This window comes from Anser brachyrhynchus, assembly GCF_964034855.1.
Source record: "Anser brachyrhynchus genome assembly, chromosome: 2".
In the NCBI taxonomy this organism is placed as follows: domain Eukaryota; kingdom Metazoa; phylum Chordata; class Aves; order Anseriformes; family Anatidae; genus Anser; species Anser brachyrhynchus.
Window position 1 is genome coordinate 34,117,842 of NC_137695.1, and position 16,201 is coordinate 34,134,042.

A 16,201-nucleotide genomic window follows, 5' to 3' on the forward strand; every position below is an offset into this window, starting at 1 on the left:
GGCACCTCTTTAAAGAGCCATCATGAAGCTGAGGGGCAGCACCTCAAACCGTGCACAGTGTTCAGAACAGCTCCGTCTTCACCTCTGGAGTAGCAAGGTTGTAATGAAAATGCACGGGAGACCCTCACCTGTGTCAGGTCTGCTGTGAGCCATTCTAATAAACAGCACGTTTTTCTTCCCTCTCATTTGAAAAAAGAGGTTTCCCTAGAAACCATTTTTCTGGTAAATAAAGTCACTGTTTGTAGGTAGATTTGCCTGATACTGCTGAAACTGCTTTAATGGCCTTAAAAATAATGACAGGTTATGTGCCTTTGACTGTCACTATGGAAAGGAAGTGACATAAAGGAAATAAGACAAACTCCACTGGAAAAGCAAAGTACATGGAGATAGAGATTTTCCCAAGAGCCTTCATGAAGGCTTCCATTGTCAGGATTCCCCAGCTAGCCACCACTACTCCTGTCCCCAGCACTAGCTACTATCACAGTGCCAGGTGCAGTAACTACATGGTCACTAGTCACAGCAAAGTTGCATAGTCCTATAGCTCTGACTGCAACTACACTACAGTCCCAGGCTTTTTTTTTTTAAGTAATTATATCCTTTTGATTGATTTTTATCATCTAGGAACAGAAGCACCATCAAAAATAAAGATTTGGTTGAGTTAGTAGCCATAAAAGGATATGCTGTTTGAGATTGCTCCCACATGTGAGTCTGAAGCTGGACTGCCTTACCTGTTTTATTCATCATCACCTGCCAGGAAGAGACCTGCGAGGGTGTTCAGCATCTTGAAATCCTTCTTTGCCTGATTTTTGCTGTAAATCCATTTCCTGTACAATCTAAAAAATAGATAAAATCTATAAGAAACAAAAAATTGGGAAGAAAAAATTCTTCTCGTGAATTAAAATTCAGCAGGGTTAGAACAAGGAATGGTTTACAAATGAGTCTCGTGACTGTTTCCCCTCTTGAACTTTCTTTCCATAGAGGGAAAAAATTGCTAATCCCATTCTGTGCTGTGCCCATAGAACAAAGCCCAAAGTGATCAAAACATACAAACCAGTTTAAATATATATATGTGGAATAAACCAACCCAAAGAGGTGGTTTCCTTCTCCATGTGCCATGTGATGGTGCTGTGGAGTCATTCTTGCCCATTCAGTAGACCAGCCCTCTCCCTCAATAGCTTTATCTATACCGAGGAGTAGCTGTTAGCCAGGTAAGAATGGCACTCACAGGGCACATGACATACATCAGGTCAGGTCACCTTATTGAATGAGACAGAGACGGAAATCTCTTCTGGGTGTCCCTTAGCCACAGAGGTAAGTGCTGTTTCAAGGTGTCATATCCTGACAGCTTGGTATCCTCTAATGAAAAATCCCAATCAGCTGCAATCAGTACCAGGAAGATACAATTCAAAGCAGGAGGATCTTCTGAATGAACAAACTTGTTTGTGCACACATCAAGTGATGCTATAAGACCAGCATGCCCTCCCTGTCTGAGAACATTTTTTCATTTCACATTTCTGTGGGAAGCATTGTAATTGTTGGCTTGATCTTGACTGTTTTCAGTGAGACACGTGCCACACACCTTTCAGCTTTAAAAGTTTCTTGTATCAAATTTTATGCACTGCATAGGTAAGAATACTTAGGTAAGGTAACTTCTCAGGGATATGGTGCTCCACAAATAATGACATAGCAAGTTACAAACATCTCATTGTCTTAGAGCAAGTTGTCAGGGATTTTCAGGTTCTGAATTTTATTTTCAGGATTGACCCTTTTCACCACTGGTGCTTCCCATTTAAGAATTCCTAACTTGGTTCTCAGATCACTCGTTTTTATTTCCTGCGTTGGATTATTTTGTTTGGCAAACTGAATTTGACTGAAAATTGAAGCCACCTTCAACTTGTAGGTGTTCAGGAAAACGAAGCTCTGAAATATTTTGAATCAATTGTGTTTAGATTTGCAGTAAACTAGATTATTTGCTTTCAAAACAGATTAAATCTACTGAGAAATATTGAATTAAAGAAACTATTACCCTTTACAATTTTCCATTACTGTCAACAGTGTCCTGAAGTACTCAGTGCTTTCCAAACACAGCTTGGGTAAGTATATCAATATCCCGAAATCCATACGTCCTTGAGAATTCTGGTATGTGTTTCAAATGCAAATCAAAGTAAACAAAACCATTAGGTCATGAGCCTCTGATGATGAGGCAGTTGTGAATTATTCTAATCTTTGGAGGCCATGTGCAGTCTCTCTCCAAACAATAAATGGCATATTGAGCTGCACACCAGAGGCTAAACCACCATATACTGCTATGCTTCACCAATCCTGAATACAGTAATTTGATTATTTCCAACGTATTTGGAACTGGTGATTGCTCAGTGCACATGAGATACTGAAGTTTACTATTTTTGCTGCAATTTTCTCATTTCTTCAAGCTTTGCTTTTTTCATTCCCAGGGCTTGTTGATGTCCATTGTAATGAAACGCCAAATATGGGTGTCCAAATGCTTTTTCAAATACTGCAATTAACCCTACATTCACATCAACTGCACTTGGTGTGCCATCTGTTACAACACATATAGCATTTGATGTATCAGTATCAATTTCAGATGACCACTTGTATCATTGTTTTACAGGCACCTTCACCCTTTGTTGCTGAAGCTTTACCAACTTTACTAATTAATTCTTCCCTTAGTTCAGTGCATTGTTTAGATCTATTTTTGGTCTAGTCATATGGAAGAAAACTCACTTTTAAATTATTTTATAGGTAGTTTTTAATTCATCAGTCATGTCTAGCTCTATATAGTCCTACTGCGTTACATATATTTGACACATTATCTATTGTAAAGACTTTGTACAAAATACATTGTTTCTTTTACGTAATTTCTGTCAGATAATGGTTTTTGATGGAAAGCCATGCAGTGTGACAGTCAATGGCTTCCTAAAACAATATTGTTGCTATTACAGACCTACACCACTGAGGCCGTGTAGTGGTAGATATATATAACTAAAAGATAGGCAGACAGACAGACAGACATAATAGATATGTGACTATATAACTAAATAACTAGCTAAACTAAAGTAAGTTCTTGTAATAGTTTAGTTCATTTGCTTTTCTTCTTCCTCTCTGACATCTGACGTGAAGATTTAAAAAGAGAAAGAACATAAACCAGTATTTACACTGAAATTCTCACTAACAACGTTCACATCATCCACCTAACTTCATGTATTCTTAGCAGCACCTACATAACGTTTTATCTCTTATCTCTAGACCTCAGTACTCCTCACAGAAGAGATAAGTATCATCGTTTCTTCCACAAGGTGTGTCACATGAAATGAAATAAGCCACCTCCTAGAAGGCTGAGCTGAGGTGGCAGAGCTATGAGCAAATGTAGGTTTCCTGAGTCCCAGCCACACTCACAATGTCTGCAGCTCATCAGGTAGGATCTGTAGCAATGAATCAAAGATCTGTCATTACAGCCTTCTCTAAAAGGCCCTGCTTTAAATCCAGAATACCTTCAGCGATGTAAAAGCCAGCTTGAATTTACACTCCCACAAAGTGCAGGGAGAATTTAATTCCTGATGACTCTCATAGGGACCAAGAAAGGTCTGAAGACACTTTGATACCAAATATTGAGAATGCACAAGACAGCTACATTAGAGCAGAACAAAGATTTTTTAACCAATTTTTGGTGACTTTATCTTCAGAAGCGGGGAGGGAGATTTTTCTTCATACAAATTCTTAAAGGTAAGAATTTAGATGGCTACAGAAGAAGGTCGAGTTAAATCCCCATAGTTCTGACTAATGAGCAAGAGTTAAGGAGTATAATGACTGCTTAGCTCACTTCTCCTTGCAAGGCTCACTTTCCTACCAGGCTGACTCACAACAGCAAGCCACCAGGAAGGGTGCTGCCTTGGGGACGTTTACAATGGAGCCATGTGATTCCTACAACCAATTTACTCAGTGGGAAAATCCCTATCTTGTAACTACTATTCTTTCCCAGAGCCTTGTTTTACTTTTATTTGCCACAGCAGGGGCAACTTTTCCATCTCGATTACTGCACTGCAACTCTGCCTGTGAAAATGAGGAGAATGTGGCTGCAGAAGTGGAAATGGATGCTATCACTCTGTAGCACAGAAAGGTTCCTAGGCTGATTGAACTTTCTTTTCTTCCACGACACCAATTTAGTTTTCAGAAATACGTATGTAAAGGCTGACTCCTGGAGATGTTTAAGAGAGAAGGTAAACTAATGCAGCAGAGCAAATGCAGGGCTGGTGCAGTGTAAATAGCTTGTTTCTGTTTGGCTCAAGTTTATTTATTTTTCCTCATTGAAACAAACAGGCAAAAATTTCATCAGACTTGAAACATTCCCTTCAGCTTGTAACAAAACACGTTGGGTACTCCTGAAAGAAAAGAAACACTGGGCTCACATAACAGGAGGAAAAAGCTTCTCCTTTTTCTCAGGAGGTCAGTCACTGGTGCACTAACCCCAGAATAATGGAAACTCTCGTTTAAAGCCCTTCTCCTCAGTCTGGGATTTCCCCTACCTCTCTCATCCTTAGTAGCAGCATGCATTAGCCACACATTTACAAATTATTCTGGGAGCATGTAAATATTTTGTACCACTCTGCATAAATACAAACATTTGTATGAATAAAAGAGCTGTAACCCGCTGGTTAAGGCAGTCCTGGGAAATGGGTGAGCAAGCTTCAACCTTCACACTGACATAGGTGAACAGGAAATGTCAGTATGGGATGTCTTATTAGAAGTGGAGAACTCTAACTGGTATCTAACAGAGTATTCCTGTGTCCCAGATAAACGTGGCGTTTCTTTTTTATTCTGGAACATAACAGTGGACAACCATACGCTACTAGCCAATCCTTTTTTTTTTTAATCTCTTACCACTTTTTTATTCTTCATTCACATTTCTCAGCTAATAAAAAGAAACAGTATTAATAAGCACTACAGATGCATGGACTACCTTGTACCTCCAGACGGTACTGTATGAACACCTTGCCTCCAGAGCAGGATAGCTCTTGAATCCAGATGTCTTAGCCATAAATAGTTTGGGCTCTGCAGGTTCTTGGGAGGACGGCTTACTTACCAGGCTGCACAGTTAGTAAGGACTTTCCTATATTATGAGGTGAATAGCTTCAGTGCTGCTGGCATTTTACCCTGTGTCTGGTGGACTGAGACTTCCCTGAGCTACCCAGTAAGATATTTCCATGTAGCTATAGAATTAGACTGAATATAGAAATACATGTGTATAATGACTTCCTATTGTATAGCACTTTCAATGCTTGAGAGGTTTATTCAAATACCTAATTTTTATTTTACAAAAGATTTCAATTACAATGGTACAGAATATGGAATAGATGCAAAATATACTAATGCTTTTAGCTGAAGACAAAAGTGGCTTACAAAAAACAAAATGTGGCAGGAAGCACTGACAACCATGCAATTTGAGCATTGTACAGGAGTGCCAGCAGCAGCAGTGTAATTGTTTTTCTAGTTTTTGTTTGGTCCTCATGCTGGCTCGCAGTGTTAATCTCCATATGACTTTTTTTAAAAAATCAAGTAAATAAAAGAAAAACAAAGCTCCAAATGTACACACTGATTTTACTTGTTTCTTTGTCTAAATGTGAGAGGAGGATGGGTTATGTGGGTATGTAATATACTGAAAGTTGATCCAAAGCTATTTTCCTACTACTTGCTAGTAGGGGAACAGAATATCACTCACAGTTCCTTGGTCAGGAAAGCAAAAACAAGTTCACAGTAACCATATTAGAAGAAAACACTTTTTTTTTTTCCACTGGATGGCCCAAATGTTGCTGAATGCTGCCATCATTTTCATTGTGATAAACAAGTATGCCTTTTCATTGTTTTATTTACAGCAATTGAAATTAAGAGAAATTGCATTGTCTCACAATTTAGTTTGGTGCAGAGGTAAGTGCATTTATTCCCTTAGGCATCTCTTGCATTCCATTTATTCATCCCCACATCATCTTTTTTTTTTTTTAAGCTCTTTTTTCTGTCCTTCTATTTTGCACTAGCTTTAAAATCTAATTAATTATTTTTATCAGTTTAATTTTCTTGTTCTCTCTTGTTCTTCTTCATGATTCCTTAGAAACTGAAGCTGAAAACCTGCCAATTAGTTCCTGTGTGGCTGTGTCCACATGAAGATTCCTCAATTTCAGAAGCTAAGCCCTTTAATCAAACCCAATCAAGAAATGCATTTCCAAATTTTTGGTTGGGTTGGAAGGGACCTTAAGGATCATTTAATAATAAAAGATCATCTAATAAATTTTACAACTTACATTACAGCCAGCTTACCTGATCACTAAACGATATTTCTAACACCAACAATTTACTTCCCTTGACACTTTCTCTGAAACATTAATGACAAATCTTAATGACTTTCTTTTAAAAGCAGAAGATTTATAGGTAATGAAAATAACAGACCCTTAGAGAAAAATTACGACCGCAACATCTTCTAGAACATCAGTTCACCAGATGTAAAGCTGACCTACGTGTGGTCACTTTCTTTTGCTGGCTGCCCCAGAACCACACTCATGAGGATGGGGATAGGGACTGGAGAAAGAAATGAATTTCCAAGCTATCTTTGTTTACAGATTACAAAGCACAAGTTACTACTTGCCTGATTGACATATGAACAAATCTTGATCAAGAGATGCTCATCATTAGGACTTCTGGTTATTTTTCATATCCGAGTGGATATGAAATGGTACACCTGGTATGGCACGCTGTGTTCTTGATTTTGAGTCTGTATTCCTTGAAAGCCAGGGCCTGAGGACTTGGAGACAGGCAAATAATTATTTGTGTGTTAATCAAACAATTTTAGTGAAGATAAAGATATGGATTTTAAAGGCAAAACCAGAGATTAATACAGAAATATTTGGGGGATGGAAGTGGGGGGATGGAGAGGAGAAGTCCTCATTTGAGTAGTGGACGTTTCCAACTGGACAAAGAACAAACCAGAATTATTTTGATAACTACTAATTGGTTTGTACCATTGGACTTGAAAGGGAGACCGTATGCTGACTATTGTGATTTAAATTCAGATTCACTTCTGAATAAAGTTTGAAACAAAAACATCAAAATACTTTCCCCAAAAACTTAAACCATAAACTTTTATTTCTCTCTTTTGAATCCATTTTGTTATTTTGTGGGAAGTTTACAGATAGCTTTTGTTGTTTCCTACCTGGGTTTGGGGGAGGAGATCAGAAGGGCCTCATGAAGATTTTGAAGACGCTCTGTAGATCCTGCAGGGTTTCTTTTGCTTAGTCTGCTGCTTGTTTAAATAACTTGTTTTTTAAAAGGAACTCTGCCACCAGAGATATTCTCAATGCAATGAGTAAATAAATCAACTGTAAAAATATTTCTTAAATATGAGACATTGTACACAGGCAGCTGCCAGTGTGAGAGTTTGTTGCTGCCAGTTAGGATGCAGGGACTGCACCTCACCATCTGAATACACAAAGCTCACAAACTGAGCACAAGCCAACTTCGATTAAATATTTTACAACTTCTACAATGATAACATTTGGGTTAAACAACCATTTGGTTAGCCAGTTTTTAATAGAATTAACCTTGCCACATTTACAAATGCTCATCACAAAGACAGATTTTCAACATTGTCATATTTTTTCCTTTAAGTTTGGATAGCTGAACAGTTTTAGGAGCTGTTCCTGAGTGCAGTGCTGTACTTCTTTTCACGTCTGAGCACTGGTCTGGTAAAATGTTGCTCCAGCCACAGGTAGAGACACAACCAACTGCATGCATATCCACATTATATGAAACTTCTTGAAGCAAGAAGCTGAAGTTTGCTAGGAAAGCCATGGTTACACACTTCCATCATGCCCTCCAAATAAAAATGGACATAAAAAACTGATTCATAACCTCTCCATCCTTTGAATGCCCCCTGTGCATGGATCTACATCCCTGAACTCCCAAGAGAAAAGATAGTCTGGTAGCTACACCGAGGAGCAGAGCTAGCTTTCTTTTCTGTGCTGAGCTCTGTCATAAGCCCCAGTCTGACACTGGGCCAGCCAGGTCACATCACATTGCTTTATGCAAAAATTCAGGGGAAAAATTAAATGCTGATAGTATTTGTGCTTGGTCTGTGCAGCAGTAAGGGCATGTAGACCCTGGTGTACTGGGTGGGATCCAAGGCACATCCAGTTCAGTGTTTTGCCTCAGACAGTGATCGGGGTGGCCAGAGAAGGAACAGAGGAAGCAGGGAAAGTACATACAGTGTGGTCATTTCCCAGCATAACTTCCCAGTTGGTGTTTAACACAAAATTCCAGAGCCTTGGGCCGTACCCTGACCACCTATAAGCAGCGATAACCTTTTCCTCCATTAATATTTCCTGCAAAGTATTCTTGCTTTGATTTTCACAGCAATTACTTACAAATGTTCCATGTGCTAGGTTGAAATATATAGCCTTGTATTTGTTTTAAAAGACCAAAATTCAGACTAATTTGCATAGCTAACAATCATATGGAACTCTTGTTTTCTGTCCTGGTGACTCTTTTCTCAGATGAAAATCCTGGTCTCAAGCTTGGGATTTCTGTTGCCCTTCTCTACACTTTCTATTTTTAACTAGTACCCAAGACACAAGCGCACCAGTAGTTTACAGAGCAGCAAAATGATGTTTTCTGGCTTGTGCTCAGTTCCTCCCCTAGCAATTGCTAACTTTCTATTTCTCTTCTGAGTACTCAGCTATTGAAAGACATGGACACTAGTCACTGTGGGTGTCCTTCGTTTGTCTAAAGGTTGCAGTGTCTTCACAATGAAGAACAAATTGGGAGGTAGCCAGAAAACAGAGAAATTTGGAGTAGATGGGCCTTGTGAATTTGAAGGTAACAGAGCAATCCTGTAAGTCTTCAAACAAGGGAAGTATGGATCTATGGAACCTACTGAAATACTCTGGCTTAAATATAATGATATTATCAATTTTAGGTGAAACTAACCTCAGATATAGAGGTTTGCGTGTGAACAGATAGCTCACAGGAAAACAGTTCAGTGTGATCTCCTGCCAGGTAGGCGATTTGGCAGATCCTGGAGATCTGGCACATCCCACGCTGTGTGCAAATGGTTGGTGGACTAAGGACATTTCTGCCCCAGCACCATAAAGACCCCTTCAGTGCTGATAAACCAGAGAATATGAAGCTTAATGAAGTAGATGCCGCAAGCTGACAGGAGTGTTGGAAAGGGATAGAGAGAAACCGGAATGATCATGGGCAGAATTGGCAGAAGAAGCGGCTGGCTATTAGACAGAGGGAAATAGAGTGTAGCTGAGCATTCACCATGGCCAGCTGGTGAGAACAGAAAGGGAGCACAAGGAAGTAGTAAAAAACAAAAGCTCAGACAGGACGGAGTTGTGTTTAGAACCCCAAGTTACTCCTGAAGCAATAAACGGAAGGGGAAGGGGAAAGGGAAGCCTGCCAGCACTATATATTAAAGCTATGATGGTGAGAGAAAGAAACTCGCTTGGCCTCAAAATTCTGTAAGCAAGCACAGAGAAGTGAAAGTTTCTCTGAGGAAAAAGGGCAGGCATGAAACACGAGAGGAAAAACAAAATGCATTTACAGAAGGACTCTGGGCCTGAATTCTCACTGTTTTGTATTTTAGCATCTGTTACATAAGGTGAATTTAAAGTTCTGCTGAACAAATAGCAATATGCATCAGCATAAACTGTCATATATTTAAGAAATGTATGTACAATGTATACATATGTATGAAATGTATACATTTTCCTTTTCAACGCAAAATTCCAGTCCTTCCATCTGACATGTTTTTTCTTCCCAGAAAACTCAGTAACCTGCTACCAAAATCACTAAAAATGACATAATTAAAAACTTGAGATTTGTTGTGCAATACAAAGCCCTGCTGAAGCTGGCGGAAGCCTTGCCTGGTGAAAGATAAGAACACTTCAGAACCGTAAATTCTTTGGAGGTTTTGGAAAAGAAAACTAGTTCTTCTTTGGGAATGATGTTGTCTTGGCTAGCAGAATTTCATTAGTTAACTTTATAAAAACATGCCTCTTGTCGATTCATGCTATTTGACTGAAGGAATCTACATGCTCTAATCTTGTTTTTTACCAATTTGAAGAGATGGGGTGGCAGTGTGTGTGTGTGTGTGTGCGTGTGTATGTATGCATGCAACAAAATGGATTATGAATTTGAAAATTGCCAATTATGTTGCATCACACAGCTCAGAGCACTGGCACAATGATGAACCGCAATCCAGATTTTTCAGCTTAAATGGCTTTACATTCAAGCAAGCAAATTAACCATAAAATAAAGGAGGGGGGGTACAAAATATCCCAAGAAAGAATAAACTGCAGATAATAAGCACCAATCTGGTGTTGAATGCAGCCCAAGATACCAATTGTTTTAAGTCACGACAAAGACAGCTGAATGCTCATCTTGTGGATATAGAGCATGGATGATTGCTTGCCATGAGTATCTTCTCTCACAAATAACAGTTTTTTCGCTCTTAATTTTCTGCTAAATTGGAAGCTAACTGCTTCCCACATTGTCGTCGGAGCACCTGCAGCTGTGCTGGATTTCTGCGCACCATTTCTTTTAGGTAAAACAGCACTCCACTTCCTTGAGCTCATCATTATGTTTATGTCTTCCTTTCATTGCACTGCCGCACTAATGATTCAGGCAGGCTGGTCAGTCATTAAGTGACAAGCAAATGATACCATATGCAACGTGTGACTAATCGGTCTGAACAAATGAAATCACAGACTTGCTTTTCCCATCATTCATTTCACAAACAGTAGCAATGTGGTGCACAGCAGGTAGTTCAGTTAAAACCAGCCTTGTAAAACAAATTTCCTGCAGCCGTTTAAGTGTGCTGTGACGGATTCAATGCTTTAGCTGGTAGATGATGCCCAGGGGAACTAAGGATGGTTTGGGCGAAGGGAAGTGGGGAGGAGGAGAAATGCTCAGTACATACATTACAGTAATTAAAGGTTTAGTTATCTTATTGGTTTGTGTATTTTGTTTGTATGGATCACAGAAATGACTACTGGATTACACACCCCAAAACATACATAACATACACAATGCTTATCAAGAGAGAACACACAGCTCTTTAAATAAAGTTCCCCTAAGATGCATATTTTATGCAGTTCTAAGCAAAATTATCTCTGATAGCTGTAATGGGAAGACAGTGTGAGCTTTGTGTATACCAAGAAAGGGCTGTCACATACCTTTAGAGAAGTTATATTCTGTTTTTCTTACTGAAACACTGCCTACAGTTCTGCTTTCCCAGATTCAAGACCTGAAGTGATATATTCATAGTGGTCAAAGAAGTGCCCAAGTGCCCTCTAGTCAAATCTGCCAGAGAGCACTGCCTAAATATTCAATCAGCAAATCAGATAAAAAAAAAAACAAACTAATGTGTTATATTTCAAAACAAAAACAACAACAACAAAACACCTTTAAATACCTATAGGAAAAACTATGAGAGCAACTAGAATGTATCAAAGCAAAATGATGAGCCCAATATCATCTCTTTAGCAGCACCACAAATGAGAAAGAGAGTATAATGACAGAGCAAATTTGTGATGCTTCTCTCTAAAACTCTCCTACCTCCAAAGCATTTTTAGTTCAGGGACTTTTGGCAGCTCGTGTTGTTTCTATGCATGTAACAGTCATCGATGGATTTCTCTTTCATGAATGTGTCCAGTCCCCTGTGGAACTGTGATAACAAACAAGCAATCAAAGACAATAATGAGATCTAAGAGCTGGAAGTAGAATCTCAACACATTTAGAGTATGGGGAGCACCTGGTTTTCCCAGTTGGGCTAATTAATGATTGGAATGGTGTAACGAGGATTGGAGGGGGTTGCAGAGCAATAACAAATCTTACATCATTTTGGCTGATTAATTTATTTTAAAACTTGCTCTAGTTCAAAGGGCTGTTTAGGCAACCAATAGGCCATGTGCTGTTCCAAATACTATTATTTTTACAGTTGAGAGACACCTTGCTATTAGTCTACTATGGAAATTAAAAAAACTATACCTTCAGTGACATACATTATTGCACTCTTAAAAATAGCAAAGGCCTTCTTCATTTATATCATATCATAGCTTACTGTGTTATTACAACCTCAGAAGTCTCCATGTGAGCTAAAGATATACTGATTTGGTCCTGTTTATTAACATCGCTCCAGCACTACAATTTCCGCATGGTACCTTGGTAGTGCTTTCTCACCAATGTTGTGATGTCTTTTAAGTATCAAACATTTCTGCAACAGGTTTTTTTTGTATGTTTATTTGTTTTATTTTGTTTTGTTTTGTTTCGTTTTGTTTTCCCAAGGGGCCCTGTTCATTTTTTAAGCCATATTGCAACAGTGAAGAAAAAATATATTGCCTGTTTCTACTGCATTTTTTCCTTACTATTCCATAACCCAGAAGTCTTTTTCATAAGATGTCTCACTCAGATTCTTTTTCTTCGGAGAAAATAAAGATATAAATATCCCAATTACAACAAATACAGTATTTCACAGGTGGCCACATAACCTTCAATATAATTTAGTGCTTATATTAGTACATGTTTATCTACACACCTAATGTTGCCTATTCCAGGATGCATTAATGATGTACCTTTTTCATATTCTGCAGCTCTGAAGAATCTTTTAATCCTTTTTAAGTATAACTAAAGAACAGAGAATGATAAAGTATGGAAAAACACATGGTAAAAATAAAAAATAAAAAAGACAACCTTGCTAGCATCGAAAGCTGAAAATCAATGCTCATATATTTCCTAGTGACTTTTGTTTCTTTCTCTCCTTTCTTTTAAACAACACCATTAAAAAAAATGCAAAGGAAGATGCTCCCCATAGTTTTCTGTCAGATACTATCTTATTTGTATATATTTTTTGTGGTTTAATTACTCCCTTTGTTGTTTTTTTCCTCTTGGTTAAAGAACAAATCTCCAGATTGTTCCATGATCTTTGTATCTATGCAGATTAGATTTGGAAATTAAGGCAACTTACATCAGCTACATAATTAAGTGCATTAAAAAAAAAAGATCTGCCACAGTTTATTTTTTTGTTTTATTGTTACTAATGAATGCATGTAATAGGAAATGTTTAGGGGTTTTAGGGTTGAAATAAATATTTTCTGGGAAAGCCCTACCAAAATCAGGTTGTGTAAGTAAGCAGTGAATTTCAGCTTTAATAGTAAAGCTTTAACCTTTCCAGTCTCAACCCTCCTGTCCATTGGGCATTATTCCTCCTGCCCGTCCACCTACTTGAATAAAACATATAACTATCATGACTTATGACTGCTTCTGTACCAGCATCCTTGGAGCGTGCTGTGCAAAACCAAGGTTATAGCAAGAAGGTTGAAAAAGCAATAACACAGACTGTATACATGGGACTAGGCATGTCACGTTACTTGCTTCATAATGGTTATGAAGCCTGCAGTGCCCATGGAGGTTTTCTGGAGGATTTGCATGCAGAGCTGCTCTGGCACACTTTGTCAGAGTTACTAGTGGACTAATTCTGCAAACAGCAAAGAGGGAAATTCCCAGGTTGATTGGCCCCTCTTACTCTATGCTCTCTTTCTACATGAGGAGGTTCAAGGATGAAAATTAGCGTGTCTGACATGGGAAAGATCCTTTTCTTACGGTAATTTCAACAGAAAACTTGGCTTCTACCTCCTCCAGCCAGCCAAAATTGTGCCTGGATGAAATGATGCCTTCCCCAGAATGATTGCGAACTGGACTCGCGGAAATTGTAGGAAAGATTTTACAAAAATGCCCACAAATTCTCAGTGGGAATAGCAATAAAAAACTCAGTTATTCCTAACCATTTGACCACTTTGATCATAGACTGCTCAGGACATAAAGGAGTCTGTACAAAGGAAACAGATTTTGAGGCCAGCAGCCCCCAAAAGTGAGTCTGTAACCATCCAACCCAACCCAACTTCACTCACTTTTCCCACCATGAAAGGATTATGCATTCTGCATGGTAAATTTCCCTTATATTACCAACATAAGACACTATCAACCCCCAGTTTACTCATCTACTTTCTTCATTCAGCATGCCACTAGCAGTTCTTCAAATGCTCTTCATATGTCGATGTCTCCTCTGGACTTTGGCTTCCCAAGTCACTTCAGCCCGGTTTTCTAAAGAAAGGAGCCTGATGCGATCCTATCATCCATTTTCTGCTGAATTACTCAGCCTTAACTCATGAATTCTTCAGCCAACTGCAACTTAACTTGATATACAAATTTCTCATACATTTTCTGAAGAGCTGCAACTGAAGAGAAGGGAAAGACTCAAGATAACATCTTCTCCTTTCCCCTGAAGAACTGTCAAGTGAGGTCCACCTCATCAGCAGCAGGACATGCCAAGCTAGGGCTGAGCTGTGATGGACGTAGCCTGTGGCTGTCCGAGCAAACAGCTGAGGGTGCTGAGCCCTGGGGGAGGTGGGCAGAAGGAGAGTCAGTGCTGAGGGTGGAGAGTGGGGGGAGAGGCTGAGAGTAAACTGGTATATGGGGGGAAAAGCAGGGTCTGTCACAGTGGATATGCACAGAGATAGAAAGCATAGAAATTAACATAGAAATCACCAATTTAAAAACAGGTTTCATTAATTTCACTGTTCGCAGAACAATATGTTTAACAAAGAAATCGGTATTCAGCATCTCATTGGTACTATAATGGTGGGCTGGGGAAAAATGGAAAGAAGTGGATTTTGAAAAAGAAAAGTATTTTTCTAACGCAAACCTGATGTCAGTGTTGCTGGCAACACTGAAATCTGCAAACACATTTATTAAGGAAATTATGTCCACAGTGCAGAAACTGCAGGTAAAAGGTAGCATTATTACCTAGCTTTAACCCAAATATTCAATAGTATAGATATTGTGTTAAAATAAAACTCTTGGAAACAATAATAAGAAAACTTTTTGAAAAGTTTTAAAGAAAATGCAGAAAGTGTCTGTGATCCTGACACACTCCCACAGAGTATTTTGACATCTCTTGGTGAAAATCTTCTGTTTCAGGGTAGCGTGAGAGGCACTACCACACAGAAGGGGAAGGAAAAGAAAAACCAGTAAAAGCAAAACAAATAACTCTTCCCCTGCTGCCCTCCTTCCCCCAGGGCAGGGGAAGGGTGCCCGATGACTGCCCAAGCTGCTCAGATCATAGCTGGGTGTGAGAGAGAACCTCAACCCTACTGAGCAATTCCATGCAGAGAGCACTGGGGTTTTTCACTGTTCAAGGAAGGAGCTAATCCCAGTAATTTTAACTTTCAGGTTTACTCGTAGGTAATCTAATTTGTGGAGTTGATACTGTTCTTTAGCAAACTTGCCGTGTTGTGTAAAAAACTACTCATGGTACATTATGAGAAGCAGGCACTTGTTTAATTTGATTCTTTTATCCCTTGAAGACGTATACATGTTTGTATGTTATGCAGTGAGATGAAATTCAAGTTTTTGTATCCCAGCATCTGATTAACACAAATCAATTATCTCTACTGAAAAGAGGCAAAATTTTACCCAGATATTGCTGCTTCTTCCTGCTGCCAGTGCCTGACATTTGTAGAGTGTAGCAGGTTGGATCTGAAAGTGCGTAATAGTATTTGTGCTGAATTAATACGGAAAATAAACTAGAAGAAACTGTTCAATTTTCAGTGTTGCCTGAAAATATTGCCTTGGCAAATTGCATGGAAGATGTGAAGATATGACATGCAATTCTAAAAGAAAAAATCCCTCCAAAAATTAGAAAAGGCCACAAAATGTCTCTTTTTATTTCCTCCTTCTTAAAAAATGTATTCTCCCTGCTTTCTCCCTCCCCCCCAAAAAACTATCTTTTTTTCTTCCTCTCCTGACACCCTTTAATTAATGCTCTTATTTGGTGACACTGCACACTGTGGATTACATGCAGGAGTGGATGTGTACCCCTGCCGAGCAATCAGGCACCCCGCAGGGCACAAACAAAAAGCCCCAGTGTCCGACCCGGCTGTCTCCTATGAATAGATCGCCCTTTCTTTATTAGGATAAGAGATGTGCAAGTGCCTGTGTGTGCTGGATTTGGAGAGGAGAGATATACATCTAGGTAGAAATATAGTATGTCTTGGGGAAATTTCAGAATGTGACAGACATCACTTGGTCCAAAAAGGGATTTGGGGCGTGCAATATCTACAATGTTTCTCAAGAA

The 16,201-nt window shown here is 39.0% G+C and overlaps 1 long non-coding RNA gene across 3 annotated transcripts; it reads right to left on the reverse strand.

Moving 5' to 3' along the window:
- Window positions 1–625: 625 nt before the first annotated feature.
- LOC308191230 lies at window positions 626–11,737 on the reverse strand. Of its 3 annotated transcripts, none has more exons than XR_013947820.1 (3): window positions 11,626–11,737; window positions 11,244–11,314; window positions 626–833 (listed from the first exon to the last, which is right to left on the reverse strand). It is a non-coding gene; the product is annotated as an uncharacterized lncRNA (long non-coding RNA). The 3 variants fall into 3 exon arrangements; XR_013947821.1 differs by lacking the exon at window positions 626–833 and adding an exon at window positions 6,679–6,811; XR_013947822.1 differs by lacking the exon at window positions 626–833 and adding an exon at window positions 6,922–7,879.
- Between the last annotated feature and the right edge of the window lie 4,464 nt (window positions 11,738–16,201).